Genomic DNA, 16197 nt, shown 5'->3' on the forward strand with positions numbered 1-16197 from the left:
GGGTAATTGAAAGTAAAGAACAAATACAGATGTGGCTCATGTCAAGATGGATGGATGAGACCAGTCACGGTGCCCTCACCACAATCGTTAATAACTCATTGCCTTTTCTATGGTCATGCCTGGGACAACTTTGGTCTGTGTGGAAATGAATTTTCCTCCGTGAGGATCATTGTGGTAAATTATGCTACAAATGACACATCCAGGCACAGCTACCGCGGTCTTCAGGAAAAAAACAAAGACGTGTTCACAACAGGGAAATCTTGCTGGAAGTATCTATTACAAGATGTGACTACACACCAGCGCCTGTAGGATGGATAGCACAATAAAGAAGAGAAAGAGGGCAGTTCTCAATTCAAATCCACACAGTGAATCCCACAAAGCCCATTTTAACAAGATTCAATGACTCCAGGACAGAACTGTTATGGCTACATTTCTAACTTTCTCTCAGTTTCCACCTAGTCATCAATACTTGTGGTATTTATGTGTCTTTGCCGTGGGTAGGAGCTGATGACTTGGAAACTCCATGTAGCCTTCAGTCTAAATCAGACCTGTTGAAAGTCCACGGCTTCGACCAGAAAGCAGTGCTCAAAGAAGGTGGGCTGTTCGGGCATGGGTTGCCCACAGGAAGCTCTGCTTCCACGTCAGAAATTTGAGTTTCTGCTGAAGCTTGCATGTATTTTGGAGTCAGCAGTTACAGATGGCTGAGGACACGCCACTAAGTGAAAAGATATAGAAAAGCAAAAAGCTGATAGCAGTAGAGGGAACTTAAGGGCAGAGTCACGGGAGAAGGTGTGGTAGTGGTCAAGCACAATTAAAACTGAGTCTTTGTTTAAGAAAACCCATAATGTTGCAGAAGTGAGTTTACTCCCTCTTCCTGCTTTGCTGGGCCTCCTTCTTTCATCTGCTCTCTATAAACCCCTCCTTGCAGATTCCAGTGGATGGGAACTCCAGGAGCAGGCTCACTTTTGCTCTGGCTGTTTAGCAGTAAGGCTGGCACTGCGAATTGCCAGTCACATCAGGCTAGCGCAGGAGTCATTTATACAAAGAAATTGGACCAGTTTTATAGTGCACATCACTTTTTAAAAATGTAGCCCGAGCAACACACTGTTTTATGCTAGCATGAAAACACAGATCTAAAGCCATTAAACCAAAATGACAGTTCGGGGGATGGAGCAGAGTCAGACAGCGGTTGGAAACAAAAGATGATTTCTCCTGCGCTGTCTTTAATTATGAAGCATCAGTATAAAACCCTTTGTAGCAAGTTCAATAAGAAAATCTAGGGGGATTAGCAATTAGCACAATCAGGGTCCTTTTAAACACTTGCATCATCCACACAGTGCCTTTGGGGATCAGAGAGGGAAATCTGAGTTCTTCTTCGTTTCTGGAATCCCAAGTGGGGAAATTAGCAAGTAACATGTACCAGCACTTCACAAGGAGCCAGACTAATAGCCCGCTCACTGAGATGACACAATGTGCCAGCAAGAGCCTGCTCCTGGAAGAGACATTGCTGTGGCTGCTGCCGTTGCTGCTATCCTGTTAAAATAACATGCAAGGAGGAGAAAGAGCAAGACAAACCCACAAGCACAGCAGTGAAGTGGGATGAAAGTTTATACCTCTGGCCAAAGTTTTCTGGAACTTCCCTGGTAAAGGAATTATCCAGAGAAAAAAACACATCTTGTCCTGTGCAAGATCTTATCCTTTGAGAATGTCAGATGCTAAAATTAGGAAACAAACTTTGGCTTGGCCAATCCATGCTGGTGGAAACATGAAATTGTTGATAATTGAATGGCAAAGATGCCATTTAGGACCAGAAAAGTTCTAATATTTTTCTACTTTTCTAAGTGAGATTTATAAGAAGCCGAATCCTGCTCAGTGCCTTATTTGGATAGTAGAATTTTGGGAGCAGTAGAGGTATTTCACAACTCTTGTTTCTTGAAAACTACCAAATAGCTTTTAGGAGTCCAGGATTGCCGTGTTTCAAGTATTCAATACAGAGAAAATCAGGGGGATATGCTAGTGTAGAGACCAGGGAAAGAAACAGGAACAGTCTTGATTCCCTCCAGTTCTAGGACTGCCAAGGGCCGGTTTGACGGCTGTGGTAGCATCTGAATTGGCTGATTTTTGCAGTGCTGAATTTCAGAACTTCCTGCATGAAGGCTGTTCACACTACAAATGGTCCTTCTCCTGACTTGCCCCTTTTAGTCCCTTTCTACCCCATCTACAAAAGAAGTTCCTGGACCTTCTGGTTGGTCTTGGTAGGAAAGCGAGACACCACATGTTTCACGTTATTTCAGCCACAAACTGTAAGAAATTATAGTGTTCAGGAATATAGCTGTCTTCTGTGATTGCACCTAAAAATCTTTCACATAAGTTTCCAGATACAGATTATCCAAAACTTTGAGTCAAACAGATTAGGGATGGTAGAAATTGTTCCAGTGCAAGTGTTAGCTCTTTGAAATGTTATTTTCAGCCATGACATTTGAGTTTGCTTTTGCTCTAGGATCATGACACATACTATGAAAACTTTTTTGAAGAAGGAGCTACGGAAAGAGGGTGGGAAAGTGACAGTTCTTCTGAGTTTACCTGTCTCCCAGGCATGCAGATTAGAGGCATTTTTTTCTTTTGTATTTCATAGGCAGTGCCATCTTTTCCATAATTGTCTGGTTTTGTTTCACAACTGAAAACACTGTGGCTGTAGCTGCAAGGCAGTGGGATATGTAGAATTAATTAGTGTGGAAAGTGGCAGGTGGAGAATAAATGCAGTGACGCTGAAATTTAATAAATGGGTGCAGGAAAGGAAAAATAAAATCAGAGTGAAAACCCCAGTAAATCTTGCAGGGGAAGACAGCAGGGCTGCTGAGAGTGGGTCCAAATACTGCCTTGCAACTTCTGTGATGACTGCAGATGATGACAAGGTGACATTTTATGGTTGCTCTCCTGACCTAGACATAAGCCAAACATTAAGGAGCTATTCACAGAAATCGCCTTTTTCTTGAGGCTCTCAGCTGTCTCTCTGAATGCTTTGTCCCTTTCTCCTTTCTTCGCTTTCTGTTCCTATAGGCAAAGATGATGAGTTTTATGCCCTCCGATGTTCCTCTGTAGAATGTCAGCCTCAAAAATTCAGCTTGAAAGTTTCTCTCCCCATCTGTCTTTTCTCTTCTCTCTCTGGGTGACATCTGACGTATTGGCTGAGGTCTCCAGGCAGCTTGGTGGCAGCTCCAGACTTGCCTAGGGCAGCTGGCTGGAGTGATCAAAGGGGACGACTGGGTTGTTTTGTCCTCGCTGACTGTTGATTTCTTTAAGTCACCTTTGGGTTCTGGGAATTTTCAGAGCAGTTTTTTATTTGCGACTTACTTGCTCACAGTCGTTGGAAGAATGAAAGCGGATTTCTAAGTAACCCACAGTTTTCTTTATTTCTTGAAATATATTCTCTCCATCCCCCAGTAAACTAATAACCAAAGGGAAGAGCCTTTCATCTTGGAAACACTGGTGCTTCTTTTCAATGACATGTTGTGTTCTGGAGAGTCAATAGATGTTCGCCATATTTGGAAAGGGGAAGCATAAAACTGTACTTGTTGACAGCAAAGAGCATTTTCACCAGAAGTGAAGCAAATTTAATATATATCTTATATGGAAGACCTCAGAAAGAAGAATGTGTATAGATTAAATTTTTGTGATAATGGAGAAGTTCCACTATCTTGACAGATTGTCTCATGTTTTATCCCAGCTATCACCTCTTACACCTGCTGGTTTCCTTGACGCAAATACCAGTGACATCAGTCTCTCCAATGCACATTTTCTAAGATAAATTTTTTTAGTCTGTTTGTATTCTTCCCTTTAAATCCTTTTCCTCTGTATCAAACGTTTTCTTTTTTTTCTGATCATGAATTGTTGTTGTTTTGCCTTCACTCACAAGATCTTTCCCTATTCATCCACTCTGTCTCTTTTGGCTACCTCAGCTGCTCTGTCCATGATGTTCAAAAACCTGGTCCTTAGGTCTGCTGTTTAGCCCTGCACCGCATGGCCCTTAGCCTGTTCCATTTGAATTGACTTCTGAAGCTAAAGCTCCTTGATCCTTTGCCATAATTGGACAGGAGACAAAATGGTGACGACTGTGAGCCCCAAGTAGCCTGAAGGCCAGGCAGGCAGTGTTTTTCTTCTGCTGAGGGCCTAAATTCCAGCAAAAAAAAAAGACATTTTCATGCAGAAAATCAAAGTATGGAAGGATTCTGCTGACCATCTCATCTATGCAACTGGCATAACAGGCAGCTTCATTACCTCTGCCAGTTTTCCAGAAGCCAAGCATTTCTGTGCCCAGTAAAATTCTTCAGATGGGTACATGTCTTAGGCTGTTTCAAGGTGTCTTTGTGTTCAAAGAGATGTACTGTTTTGAGGCAGACACTCAGTTTATGACTTCTCATAAACTCAGATTGTGAACTCAGGATTTTGCCATGGGCTTTAAGTAGATTTGCCTAGCGAAGGGTACCTCTGCTGAGATGTCCTCAGGTTCTGTAGGAATTTGGCCTTTAAGCAGAGCTACAGTTGCTTTATTTAGCTCCAAAACATGCACAATAAACCTTTTCAGTATTTATGGAGCGCAGTCATACAAGCTACCTTAGGGTCTGTAGCATTTTGAGGACTGGTTAGTAACAGAAAATCCACCAGGCGAGGTGCTCAGTTCCATTTTAAGTAGATTTATGGTTTAACGAGGGCCTGATTTTACATAGTAGGCTAATTGTAAAGTTTTGGGTTTCTAGCCATCAAGTAGGGCTTGAACTGATATTTCTTCCCAATGGCAACCACGTCCTTCATGTAATAACTGGAGTCATTTGCCTTCATCTCAGAGGGTGCGTGCTGAACATCACCCAGCTAACTCACTTTGGGACCTGGCAGCCCCCAGCATCACTCTAGGACACTTCAGACACCCAACATACACCAGACAGAAATCAGTTATGGGTACCTTAAGCCTTAAGCTCCACTGAATGCCACAACCTGAAAAGCAGAACATGCCTGCTGGTTGTATTTCTGCAATTGCCTGAGAGCACAGTAGAGTGTTACCATGGGCTCAGAGTTTGCACCATCGTTAGGTGAGACGTGACAAGACAAGCCGCTCCGTCGTTCAGCCAGAGGTATGAAGGGAGCTGAAGATAATGAACTTCAAAAGCAGCTAAAATCCTGAAGTGTCTAAAGTTCTCTCTCTGTTAACAATGAAAACTCTCCAAAGGGGAGACTGCAGCCTTTGCAGGGTCCAAAGGTGAAGGAAAAGAACATTGGGTTTTTTTGGTCAGAAAAGAATCTGCTCTTAAAGTTTTGCATAAATTGCTTCATACTTTCTTGTTCATGGTTCTGTTGATTTCACGTGTTTCTGCTGAAAATCAGTTGCTCAGTTGTGCATGAACAGTGTCGACAAAAGACATTGTATTACTTAAGGGAAATAATTTTTTCTGTGACATCTATGTAGTTTTTTCTCACAAAGCATGATTTCACACAAGTAGTGTGACATATTTCAACCACCAGTTGATTAAATACACATGAGGCAGGAAACAGTGTTGGTTTTCTTGCTCCAGGGTTTTTACCAAATAGGAAAAAGGAGATTTTCATCAGCCCGCAGTACTGGTAAGAGTTCACATCATCTTCACAAGAGTCAAGCTGCTCTAAGAAAAAAATCACAGATACCTAAGCAGAGCTATTTTCATGCTGAAGGTGGCAATATTGGATACAGACACTGTCCAGCTCACTGCAAGCTCTAGGTCAGCAATCTTACTGAAGCTCAGTGCTTTTGATGGAAAGAGCAGTGGTGCATATTAGAGAAAAATGTCCAGGCTTGCTTTAAAATGCTACTAAACTGAGGATCTGACATGGGCGACAGTTGGCTGTGCTGAACTGTAACTACTTCAGGAGTATTAATAAGGTCAAAGCAAACAGCACGAGAAACTAAAGCATGAACTTCTGGAAAATGCCTTGCCTCACGGAGCTAGAAACTGCTTCCCGAGATGTGAAAAGAATTTAATGCATTATTAATCCTAAATCACACTGGTGAATGTCATTAGAGGAACCGAGTAATGCCAGTTGAGAGAAGTGTGTTCCTGGTGTGGGTATTTGGATCCAACACCCTTTTGTCTGGATTTATGAGATGGAGTAATAGGGAACAGGTAAGAGCAATCACTAGTGTTAGTGACTACCAAGCGCTCTCTTGTGACAAAAATACAATCTGTATCATGGATCCAGTTCAAATATGTCAGATTATAAACAGTTTTGCTTCTGATTCAGCTTCTGATAAGGTGTCAGAAGACAGCTCCATGGCAAAAGAGGAAATCAAGCCACCTGTAAAGGAATTTTGCAGAGAAATAGAAAGTCTGAATTTTCCTATTGGCACCTTTTATTGCAGTGAACCAGTGTACATCTGTATCTAAGTCTTGTACATGTGTGAATAGGAAACTTGGTTATTTGACACCTAAATTTTCAGTCCAGTTTCCCAAGGTTCTTAATACCATACAGTGAACAGAGACATAAATTAATCCTTCTGTTGTTGTATGTCAAAGGCACTGGAGAGGCACTGCAGTTCTATGATACATTTCAATAGGGCCAGGATAATGCCAGGCACTGACACTCAAAACAGAGAAAGAAGATTTTCATCTTGGCAAGAATGGTATCTTGGGAAAGTTATTTTCTTTGCAAGACAGAAGCCTCAAATAAACTCTTGTGTCACAGACCTCAAAAAAAGAAAAACTAGCTTTGTGAATAGGAGCAGTTGTTAGGTGAACTAATTTGTCGTATGTTTGAAAATACGATCAAACAAGGGTTAAGAAATAGATTCACCAACTTAAAGTAGGGATTTAATGAACATCAGTGGCCAGATTTGCCTACGACAAATACAGAGTTATAACATGTTATGAAATTTCCAGTCAAAAGGCTGCATTGTCATATACACCCTAACAGCAACCATTTCACTAGAGCATAGTTCTCAAAGCCAGTTACAGAAGACGTATAAAAGTAAGACACATCTGTAAATACAGCAAATCCAAGATGTGATTTTTGGAAAGAACTTGACAGACTTGATCACTGACGGTCTGAATTTGTCTCAGAGATTTGAGAACATGTACATTACTAAAGCCAAAAGAGAAACCTACTTTCTTTACACAAAAGTTTGCCTTTTCTTCAGGAGCTTTACCAAGTTCTTCATGAGACATTGCTGTAAAATGTAACTTCACTTTTTCTGGATGAGGATAGTTATATTTAGGAAATACAGGTCTGTTTCCCTCTCAGCTGTACCTCAACACCAGGTACAGTGGCAAATACTCTTAATCAATAGGAAAATTAAATATAAAACAGGTTTATCAGTCAGTCAATTTTAAATTAAAAATATAACAATGAAACATCTCCAGCTTTACAATTTCCTTGTATTAATCAGCAGCAAGTAATGAGCCAGAAGCACTTATGGCAAATGAAGACATTTAGAATTCAGTACAGTGAAGATCTTTTTAAAAAAAAATCACTAAGTCTCAAAAAATCCCTACTGCCTAACCAGATAACTTCGAGGGATAAGAATTACTATCCTAAACACTGTCTTATCTGTCTCAGAAGCAACAGATGCTTCAAAAGTTATTACCTGCTAAGTGGAAAATTACAGACCAGATGGAGCTAATTAATTTGCAATTAAAAAATTGCCACAAACCAAATAATATAATTAATTTTCTGCAAGATATGGTTATGCAGAAGATTGGTCTGCCACTTTTAAGGCGTCCAAAACATTCATAAGAGTTATATAAGCTGATGGATGCTATAGAGCTGGATAAGCACCTACAAACTCCAATGTGTGGCAAACTTGGGTGGGAAGTTGCAAATCTAGACGATAAACTTTCAAAAAGCTCTGAAACCTGGTGTAATCTGGCGTCGTTTTGATTTCAGCTGAAACCTCTGCTTGGAGAGAAACAAAAAAAAAGAAAGAAAAAAGTAAAAGTTTGTCTTTGCAATGCTACAAACCAAGTTACAGAATTATTTTTCCAACTTGGAATGTGCATTTCTACAACTTCCGTGAAGCTCTAAGCCATGCAAGAGCCTGTGCTTCCCTGTGAGACTCTACTGCTCGTCCTTTAACTTCTCAATATATTAAAAAAATGTCTTGCTGGAGTCATGCATAGCAAATAGTCATGTGGTTAGTGAAGGGGACTCAACCTCCCAAATTTCATTAATAAATGTAGAGCCATTCTGAGATCTTTTCATGTGTGGACCCTGCTGCTTTGTGGGTTCTGGCAAAGTCACCAGGGCTTTTGGGGTGTTCCTGGGAACTGGGGAAATCAGAACCTCTCCGGAGACTGATCACAAGGCACCATACCTAGTAAGTGCATCTAATAGAAGACGGGAAGAGATGTGAAAGGCTAACTTGGAAACCCTTCAACCTTGGAAACCCTAGGCTCTTTTTTTTTGATTAAAACATTTCTGGAGAAACCAACAGGACCCGGTGTAGCCTCTGGATATCACTCAAAGTGGGAGATAATCTGAATAGCAAAAAACTAAAGCAAACAAAAAAAACCCCCACCCTAAACTAGCGGAAATTCCTGAATTAGGGATCCTATGTTAGTGAAATTTGCAGAATTGCTGTCACACGTATTCTCCAAGCTGCAAGAACGAGATCTTAGCAAAAGATGGAGTAATGGAGGTATGGCCACACTGTTATCTGCTGTAATTACTTGTATAAATTTAAATAACTTTATAGATAATTCAATTCCTCTCCCCTTCTCTGTTCTGAACAGCAGTACGATGAGAGCCTTGCAAGTGCATAAATGCCTGTGCAAGAAGTTCTTTGAAACTGCAGCATGTAACCCTTCATGTTTCTGTATTTGAGATTTATTTTGTACTTAGTTTTCATGACGCTGCCTAGTAACTAAGAATTCCATGTTCTGCTGCTTCAGGGATGCTACAAACTGACTCTACAAAGGGAAAGATGTACAGGTCACTCCACTGTCCTGCATCCTTTGTAATGTTCTTATGAAAACAGTACAATTAACCTTCTCCTTAATCTTGATTTTCTTTCTCACTAAATCCTGACCAGAGGGTGTGCTCTAACGACAATCTAAATCTTCTTGGGAAATACCAAAGGGCATTTTGCAAGGGTGGGAAAAGACATGAGCCCGAGGTTCAATATAATTATTTTGTAGAGCCCTTTCCCCCAGAAGAGGTACTTGGGGGCTTTTCAAGCATTTCACAATAACCTTGCTTACAGCTAAGGTGAGAAAAAGCTGAGAGAAGATCCTAAGCACAGGATCTTAGAACCACGATAGAAAATGCCTCAAACTAAATTTCCCAAATCTGAAATGTTTACGCTTACTGACTGCTTTTGAAAATGCTGTTATGTCTGAAGTCCCCTCCCTCTGCCTGATCCTTTCATGAAATATTAGGAGAGAATCTGCTTCATGGTGGTATGTTCATACACTCAAACACAGTTTAAATAGATGGGAATTAATTACAGCGTAACAAGAAAAAACCTCCGCAAATTTGCTGAGTTCTCTTCATGCTATTCAGAAGCTTTTTTTTTACCTGATGTTTTCAAGAACATTTAAGATATATTAATGGTTATTTTAGCCTTATAAATCAGGTACTGTAAATATTAATTTTCTTACTTAAAAAAAAAGAAAAGAGAGAACTGCATAAAGCTAATTTCCAGGCATTATCCAGTGAATCCAAGCAATAATCTCAGATAGAAACTGATGAATAAATAAATTTAAACATAAATAGAAATATTGCCATGGTTTTAATCATGTATGATCCTTCTCCCACTTTAAGGTTTGGGGGATTTTTTTTTTTTTCCTATTGAATCCCCCCAGCATATTCTGAATTAATATATTAAAAGTGGAATAAAAGATGATGCACACAGTAATCCAACATGAGTAGTGCATGTTTGCATGCACTCTTGCATTCCTGTAGCTCAATAACAGTACAACACCTTGGAAACCTTGAATGTGTCTATATACCCAGAATGGACTACAGTGATTAGTTTCCCCCACGGTTCCTATCTCTCCCAGGAGACAGGAATCAGCTCCAATGATTCTGAAGACAAACATAGGCCGTGCTCCTGACAGCTAAACTTCATAAACAGGCTTGTCAGGTTTTACACTCAGAACCATTAAATCCAAAAAGTGTGAGAACAAACAAAGACATTGTTTTGTTTGAGGACTAAAGCTGTTCTGAATGCAGTTCGGTCAGACATGACTAGAGCTAAAACAGCAGCTTGTGCCAAAATCGGACCTGACGCCCGTCTCTGACCTTCAAGAACTCCATTCTGCAAGAGAAAGGGAATATTCTGATCCCAGATATTTAAGAGGATTTAGTTGAGGATTTATCCTCTAACACATCCTCAGCTAACAGACCCATCAAGGATGGCCTCTGAGTAAGCCCATCATCGAGAAACTCAATGAGTAGAGCAAACTAAACAGACATTTGTACCCACTCTGGTGTTTCTGGACTCTAGAAAAAAACACTCTCAACCCGAGATATCTAAAAGCTCTTAGGAAATATTTGGACTATGTGTAACCTTTTAAAAACATTTGGAGAAGCCTTGCTATAACTAAGCCTTAATGAGTTTTTCAAGATATCTACTGATGAGATTGGGCATCTCAGCTGAAGTTGCCTTATTCGCTCTTTTCATCTTATAAGTGGCCACTTGACAGCACTCTTTTGCTGGCAGTCAGTTACATGGTGATGATTAGCTGACACTGACGCGCTATTTCTTTTCAGGACTTCCCAGCTGAAACAATGTTAAACAGAAGAGAAAGAAATACGTTAATTATTTAAAGAAGTGGGAAGAGAAAACACATACCTGAGTTTTTTTCTTTATGATCTTTTGCAAAAATTGTAGTAATTTAGATGCATTAAATGCACATAGTGGAGGCCACACCTGCTTACTCTTAGTTTTGATAACAAAACATATCCTGGAAATTCAATGACAGAAATAGAATTGCATCACAGGATGCAAAAGGGGACTCTAGAGGTCAATTAGTCTACCAACAGCCCACTCAGAAGAGAAATACTGTCAATACAACTCCAGGGGACCTGATGAAATCCATCCATGGAACCTGAGGGAATGGGTGAATGAAGCTGCTTTCCATTATCTTTGAGAAATGGTAACAGTCCGGGGAAGTTCCTGCTGACTGGAAAAGCGGAAATGTAACCCCTAGTTTCAAAAAGGAAAAAAAGGAAGACCCACGGAATTACAGGCCAGTCAGGCTCACCTCTGTGCCCGACAAGATCATGGAGCAGATCCTCCTGGAAACTCTGCTAAGGCACATGGGAAATAAGGTGGTGATTAGTGATGGCCAACATGGCTCCACCAAGGAAGATCATGACTGACAAATTTGGTGACCTTCTATGACAGGGTTACAGCATTGGTGGATAAGGGGAGAGAAACAGACATCACCCACCTGGACTCATGCAGTGTTTGACACTGTCCCACATGACATCCTGGTCTCTAAATTGGAAATACATGGATTTGATGGATGGATCACTTTGAGCAACCTGATCTAGTGGGAGGAGTGCATGCTTATGGCACGAATTTGGAACTAGTTGTTCTTTAAGGACTTTTAAAACCTAAACCATTCTATGATTCTATGATGACATGAGATCAGATCCTCTTTCACAGGATCTTGGGATCTGTGTTCCCACATTAGCAATACATCAAATACAGAAGAAAGGCAAGGGTTAAAGAGATGGAATATCCTTCAGCTAGTCTTCTTATTCTTTCCCATTTGTCCTGTGCATCCTGTGTGTAGGATTCTTACAGATCTACCTAAAATTAGCAGACACAGAGGTGTCATGTGTAAATATTCCTGACAGAAATGCAAGAAAATTTGGGGCGTTCATTGTGATGACTACCCATCCATAAATCCGTAAGTTATAAATCATAGATACCTACAATGAACTTATCAGTCTGCCTTGTTTTTCCTACCATCAGGAGTAGGCATGCATTGCATTTCTCAAGTTGATACAGATTCAGGTTCCAAGACTTCCTAATTTTCAACGTGTGATGAGAAAAAATCTTAGATCTGACAGACTGGTTTATTTATTTTTTTAAATAATACTTTGATTTCACTTGCCCAAGATTGACTGCTTCATTTATAAAATGTGTGTGTTCTCTGGCAGACTGTATATGGGCTATAACTAGAGTATTATTGCTGAGAAAAGTGCATAAATGATCATAGGAAAATTAAGATATTCTACTTGATGATCTGGCCCTGTCTAGGGTTATACTGAGTTCTAGGTGCTCAGACGTGTTCACTTTATTGATATCATTAGTATGGAATTGTCTAAAGATTGGATATTTAACTTAAAATACTAATTTCTTTATCTAACTGGAGAAACAGTCAAAATGGATTTACATTTTAGAAACTGGCAAGAAGAAACCCAGGAATAGAGCTAAGTAATAATGCATTTTCTCCTGACTGGCACCGATTTCCTTTATGACTCTCCTCACCATGCCATAATGATGAAAGTAACGTCCAGCTTTAATCTGTAAAAGGTCAGTGTGTCCAGATGAAGAAAGGCCTTAAGTGAAGCTATTCTACATTTATTACCAAGGTCACAAATAGGATCCAAGAATGATCCTGAAGTCAAAGGCATGCCTGAGCTAAATATTTTCTCCTACATATTGCAGACTCTCACAGACTGTCACCTCTGAGTGTTTTGTTCTATTCACAACCTGTTCAATATCTCCATGAGTTACCCTAGTTCAGTTATAACTTTGTATTGGCCCTGTGTAAGGATGTGGCACCCCACTTTGATTCTACAGGTAGACCTGAGCTCCCTAATTTGGTGATCCCTCCAGGCTCTGCAAAGAGAACTGAAGCCTTCACAGACATTTGGATACCATCTGGGCACAATATGTTTTTGGACAAAGCAGTATTTATTAGTCATCTGTACAGAGTAGCAATGGTCCTGACTGAAAATGCCATTTTATCAGTGTCATGGAAGTCTCACAGCACAATTACTACAGTACTTCCCTAAATCTATTTGTAAATGTTCCTGTGTCTGCCTTCCCTTCTCTCTCTGACTCTCCTGTGGTTTCTCTCAAGCAAGTCCTTCTCATGATTCATCTGATGAGCAGCCCAAGGCCAGGAGATGTTCAGTTATTTCTGTAAAGGTGTTTACTTCAGGTTACTGTCTCATTCAGTTTGTGAATGACCGTTTGACTCCATGTGAAACCATTAAATGAAGAACCTGAAGCAATATTTTAACCCATTCTTCTTCTGAGAAGTCATTCTCTAGGGCAATTAGCTGTGGCAATTATGTGTGGCAACTGCTCTACTCTACAGTCAAACAACACAAAGGAATCTTGCAGTCAAAACTACATTCTCAAATGTCAACAGTTGCTAAACAGGAAATGCTTCTATAATTGGTTTGATTATTTTATGTGTATAAACTCAAGAAGTTTTCAGATATTACAGTTTCCAGAAAAGTTGAGATTATTTTTTCAGGGAGAATATATGTAGAAATTTTTGGATAAAATGGTAAATCAAAAATTTATACCTCATCTGGTGATTCAAAAGAACTACACATTTGAGTCAGGGAGAGTGCCACTTGCCCTGGCTTTGAGTATTTCAAATGAAGATAATGTTTTAAGTGAACTGCACATGCTGTGCAAAAATTCCATGCAAAATTAAACATTTTTTTTGGTAAATACTCTTGTCAAGTCCAAACTAGTAGAAACTTTCAGAATTTGACTCTCGCCATTATGTTTTGCAGTAACTTCTTACAGAGGTATCAGAGGAAACCTGGTTAGGGAATGGCACATTGTTAGAGCAGAGACTCTTCAGTCTCTCCAGCTATAAAAATTACTGTAATAAGGATAATTCCTTACTTTTGGGAGTGTGAAGAAAGGACTATGATGCACTACAAAGCTTAATTGACTGGTTTTTGGCATGTGGGCTTGGATTGGGAGAAGGAAGTGGAAGAAGCATTAATGCTGTACGAAGTATTCCTATGATTTTTGTTGTAATTTATTATTTATCACCCGCTACATACAGAAAGGCTTTTTCCTATTCCACCTGGTTCTGCCCTGTACTAGTCGTCAGCCTCCAAGTCTACAATTGCTCATACAATATTAACATTTAGGATCTTGCCAACATGTTTAGAACAAGAAGCCAGAGTACACTTGCACACTTGTACACACCAGGGATGGCATATTTTCAGATCACAGAGGCATTATCCCAAGCATATGAATGCACTATGTAAGCAGAACTTGAGGGATTAACAAAACTGGAGAACTTGGCTGCAATTGACTGTATGAATAAAAGGTTAAGTAAAGCCTTTCCAGTTACATTATTCAGCATAATTACTCAATGCGCTGCATTTCACTGGGTGGATGCTTTGAGAAAGACTGCTTCTGAATTGGACCTGTAGTTGTAGTTCAAGGTTTTTTCTTTTAATTGTCAAGATTTTTCTTTTAACAGAAGCCGGTACGTTTACAGAAGTCACAGAGATGTTATATGAATTTGTCTTTAAAATTGTATCTTCTATTTGGAAGCAGAAGTATAAGCCAGATATTTTATAGAAACACATCTACTCTTTGTCTTAGAGCAAGCTACATGAGAACTGTTGTAATTACAACAAATATTTTACAATATAAAATGGAAAAATAGAATTAATTGTATCTTCTATTTGGAACCAGAAGTATAAGCCAGATATTTTATAGTAGGAAGAACCACATCTACTCTTTGTCTTAGAGAAAGCTACATGAGAACTGTTGTAATGACAACAAGTATTTTACAATATAAAATGGAAAAATAGAATGAGCACACTCATTTCAAGCAGTCTCTGCTAACTGGTGAGAAATGCCAATGCATATAACCTGGGGAACTGTGACTCACGTGAAAAAGAGGTATGCCCATTAATGTACCATGCGGTTGGCTCTAATTTTGCAAGTGCCTCGTGAGGCCAGGTCCATAAAACTGAACATTTCAAATCCATAGAAAGCAAAAAAAATCCAAAAGGGAAAGGGCATTTTATTTTCACTTCAAAAATCATCGGAAGTTCTAATTATATTTTTCACTTTTATAGAGTTATAAATCAGATGATCTCAAAAGGCATTACAATCCCCGATGAACTTAATCCCATAATGCCCAAGAAATAGAAAAATTCTTTAAATTATATTTTCTAGGGTTACAGGAAACTGTTAGCTCAGCCAAGCATAAAAGCAGATCTCCTTACTCTTTTATCTGTGCTTCAGTCATTGAAAAAACTGACTAACTAATGGCTCTCATTGTCTCATTTTGTTTTCTTAATTTTCTTTTCAATGGGATAATTCTGGTCTTCTTAACAGGCATCAAAAAACTGTGACCAAATAAAGTCAGCAATTAATTTGCTGGAAAACCAGACTAGTTCTCAGCTAGATATCACTTTTTCAAGTATCTTCAGAAAATGTTTATGCTCTAATTAAAATAAGTAACAAAAAATTACAGGGAATTTTATTTATTACAGGCTCCTTTTATTTGTTTAAGAAGCCAAACACAATTAATTTCATCTTTATCTAGTGAAAATTTACAAACAAGTAGATCTTGGGTGATTGCATGGAATTTGATTGCTGGGGATCTTATATAAATTGGTAACTAAGTTTCTTATTTTCACTTCAAAAATCATTGGAAGTTCTAATTATATTTTTCACTTTTATAGAGTTATAAATCAGATGATCTCAAAAGGCATTACAATCCCCGATGAACTTAATCCCATAATGCCCAAGAAATAGAAAAATTCTTTAAATTATATTTTCTAGGGTTACAGGAAACTGTTAGCTCAGCCAAGCATAAAAGCAGATCTCCTTACTCTTTTATCTGTGCTTCAGTCATTGAAAAAACTGACTAACTAATGGCTCTCATTGTCTCATTTTGTTTTCTTAATTTTCTTTTCAATGGGATAATTCTGGTCTTCTTAACAGGCATCAAAAAACTGTGACCAAATAAAGTCAGCAATTAATTTGCTGGAAAACCAGACTAGTTCTCAGCTAGATATCACTTTTTCAAGTATCTTCAGAAAATGTTTATGCTCTAATTAAAATAAGTAACAAAAAATTACAGGGAATTTTATTTATTACAGGCTCCTTTTATTTGTTTAAGAAGCCAAACACAATTAATTTCATCTTTATCTAGTGAAAATTTACAAACAAGTAGATCTTGGGTGATTGCACGGAATTTGATTGCTGGGGATCTTATA

Source organism: Calidris pugnax, unplaced genomic scaffold, assembly GCF_001431845.1.
Source record: "Calidris pugnax isolate Ruff unplaced genomic scaffold, ASM143184v1 scaffold3, whole genome shotgun sequence".
Taxonomy (NCBI): Eukaryota; Metazoa; Chordata; class Aves; order Charadriiformes; family Scolopacidae; genus Calidris; species Calidris pugnax.